Source organism: Volvox carteri (assembly GCF_000143455.1).
Source record: "Volvox carteri f. nagariensis unplaced genomic scaffold VOLCAscaffold_31, whole genome shotgun sequence".
NCBI classification, from domain to species: Eukaryota; Viridiplantae; Chlorophyta; class Chlorophyceae; order Chlamydomonadales; family Volvocaceae; genus Volvox; species Volvox carteri.
The window spans coordinates 1022289-1025801 of NW_003307574.1; positions in this window are offsets into that span (position 1 = coordinate 1022289).

Genomic DNA, 3513 nt, shown 5'->3' on the forward strand with positions numbered 1-3513 from the left:
CACCTCCTTTTTTGGGATTTCTTGCACAAACTGATAATATAGATGTAAACGAATGTGTGTATGTAATTTTGGCAGCGCGAAGTGCCCCATGCGAGAAGTTGCCGGACGGCCAATGGAAAGGGAGATTTCCGTAACTTTTCCATTACACTCGCTAAGAAATACTTAGCTAGTACATGCTCCCGACCATGTATTAAATTGTCGACCTCGCATATACTCTTCACATTTGTGTGAGCTGAATAGCCAAATATTTGGTGCGTTGACCAGTGCAGTCGCGGCGCTCGGAAGCGACAGACGCCTGCTACGCAAAATCGGCGAGTGCTATTTCCTCGTCAATGTCCTTCCAAGGAACTCCTGCTGAGTACCTTGGAACTCATATGAATGACGAGGCTCGCTTGAGATAGCTTCAAGTGCAGCGTGGCCTTGTCAATCTCGAGTCGGGTCACCACCCCGCTTTCCCGGAATATCATCACGAGTTACATCATTCGCAAATGTCGTATGGAGGCCTTAACCAGGTCGCGTCCCAGCACAACTCTGCGCGCTTGCCGACGGTGCCCATGGGGACATTGTCTAGGGGAGTCAAGGAATGCGAGCGAAAACGTGCTGGGCAATAGTAGTAATGTGCTCGAGGGCTAACGTAGCTTAAAAGTGAGCAATTTCTTACAATCCGTACGTCTGATAAAAGTTGTGTAAAGTGGGCCCAATGGCAAGTGAAATTAAGGAAATTTCTTAAGTTCTCCATAACATAAGGAACTTTCCCAGCCGCTGGCCAATGGAAAGACCCTCAAAGCAAACCTGCCGGGCCATCCCGCTGAGACATGAAGCCTCCTGGAGCGGACCAGCCAACCCTTCTTCCCCAGCGCGCATTTCGCAAATTCCAATAATCAATAATCTCTTACACCAGTGACTTGCTACGGTTGACAAACGAGAAGGAGCCCTTGGGGATGCGGTCCTAAAGGTATAGGCGCTCTGCTCACTGTAGGGCAGCCCGCTTGATCGGCGGGGGTGTTGCTTTTTGGGACAGTGGCAGATTCAACATGGATGCGCCCAGTGGCAAAGCAAAGACATGCTGTGTCAATCGGAATCACGGTAGGGAAGCTGGTGAGCAGGCAGGAGGAGAAACACCGACAGGACACCCAAGGAAGCGCGCAGCGAGGCATACAGCTGCTACAGGAGGCCGGACAGAGGCTACAGCCTCTAAGGCGACATGACGCGGTCGATCAGCAGAATGAGAAAGAGTTTTAGAAGAGATCGTCTTTTGCTTCCGGACCCGAGGACTACCAGCCAGGAAAGCTACTTACACATGTAGCAGTGTGGTGAGAGTTCTTCCAGGCAGCTAAAGAAGGCTGCCCGCTCACGGACAGAGACGTTGGCTAGGCCACCTGGAGGGAGGGCTCCAGCTGGAGTGGGTGTCGTGCGAACACCCAGGACAACAAATAGTGCCTGAGCGGGACCGCAAGCTAGCTATTGTGCAGGAGTTGCTGCAGGTCGCGATGCTGGACTGCAACCCGGAAATAATAATGGCAGGTCACCGGCCGCATGCAGTGCAGTTCCCACAGCGGCGTCGTTACAGCCGAGTTAAGCACGGCTCTCTGCGGTGGGATACTGGAATGCCCAGCTAATGCACTACACCCACGCTTATCAACGGCCTGCGAGTGGTGGGAAAGGAGGGCAAGCTGCGCCTCTGCATCCATCTGATGTACTTTAATTGTTTCCTGAAGTACCGGCCTGTGCAGCAAGAACGCCTGGCAGATGTCACAAGGGCCAAGGGGAGGAGGATCATCGCCGTTGTCGTCGTCGCCTGCGTCTTTTCCATCTTCTTCTTCATCTGCCCCTTCTTCTGCCCCTTCAACTCCCCCCAGGTTGGCCTGGAAGATTGCTAACCCCAAAATCCAAGGGATGCTGTTTCATTTCAACGGACGTATGTAACTTTTATTCCTCCAAATCCAGCAAAAGCGGCGGCGCCACATCCAACCAAAGCTTTCCTTTTCGCCTCACAGCCTTCGGCCTCCTACTCCCCAACCACCACCACCACTGCCCTGCTGCGCCCCTCCCCGTCCCGCCCACTTCCTCTGACTGCCCCTTCTTAAACCGCAGTAACGACTCACACCAAGGGCGACGGCCCCGCGTCCGTCACATAGCCCCCCGCTGCTGCCATCATCAGCATCTCCGTGCCTCTGCCACCGCCACCGCCGCCGGCCGCCACCAGCGGGTGTAGCGGCAGCACCGAAGTGCACCTGCTGAGCCTGGTTGTTGATCTTGGCAAATAACAGCCGCAGCACCCGCTCCCTGTCCTCCCAGGGAAGATCTCGGAAGTCTGAGCCCACATGGCCACCACCGGCACCGCCACCTGGCGCGTCCACATGTGAAGCCGACGGTTGTTGTTGGTGCTGCTGTGATTGTTGTTGTTGGTATTGGTGCTGCTGCTGGTGGTGTTGGTGGTTGTGTTGTCGGGGGAAGAGGCTTTCTCGCTCGATTTCACGGCGCACCGCATGAAGACTGGACAGCAGGAAGGCCTCCACGTCACTGCGCTGCAGCAACACCACCTGCACGCGCGTGCGTGTGTTTGTGTGTTGTGTTGGGAGTTGGGAGAGGAAATACATGCAAAGTTTAGGACACAAGTGCGCGTGTATGTATGTATGTATGTAGGACTTAGATTACACTGTGGGCCGCGAGAGCCGGGGGCCGAAGCCGAAACACAGCGCAAGGGTCAGGAGCACACAGCACAAGTCGGTTAGTCTTGTGTGCTCCCGACCCCGACTCAGACTGCCAACACTCTACGCAGCCACTCCGCTGCCCCTCCATCCGGGGATGGCGCTGCAGTGAATACACCACGAAGGGCTCTCAGGTCCCGCTAGAGTGAGTCCACAAGTCTCAGCTAGGGCAAAGTCAAAGGCTCTCTGAAACAACCCCCCAAAACACCACCAACGATAACGGGATCCTAAGGGAGGAAAACAAACAAACAAAAAATCGGTTAGGGCAGTCCCGGCAGGGGAGGGCTCCTGATATACCTAACAGGCCAACAAAAAACCTCCAAGAGAGAAAGGCTAAGAGAGCTCGACACCACAAGATGTCTTGTAACCACCTTAAAACAACTGACCTCCACCACCTGTGTCCCTTCCTGGGCTGGTCCAGGGGAGAAGTAGCCAAAAAAAGAAAAGGGACCACGCACAAGCCCGATTACCACTGCAGGGGCTGGGGATAGACCGGCGAAATCACAAAAGCGATAGCGTTGCCACGACACACAGCTCCTAGACCCTCCAGGAAACCGCAGGGGGAGGATTGTAGCCCGCGCGGCGCCTCCCCCTTACCGCCATTAACCTGAACGGTTGGTCCTCCAGAAACCTATTCACCCTGTCTCGTACTGCACCGCTCTCACCCTCGTCCCTCACCAAGCAACCTGTTGTATCCACTTCCACTGTTTGGGTGGTAGTGAAAACTACCGATTAGTGAATGAGAAGAGGCTAAATGCCTCGGCGTTAGGACGACCCGTACAGAAGTCTGTACGGTCCGAAG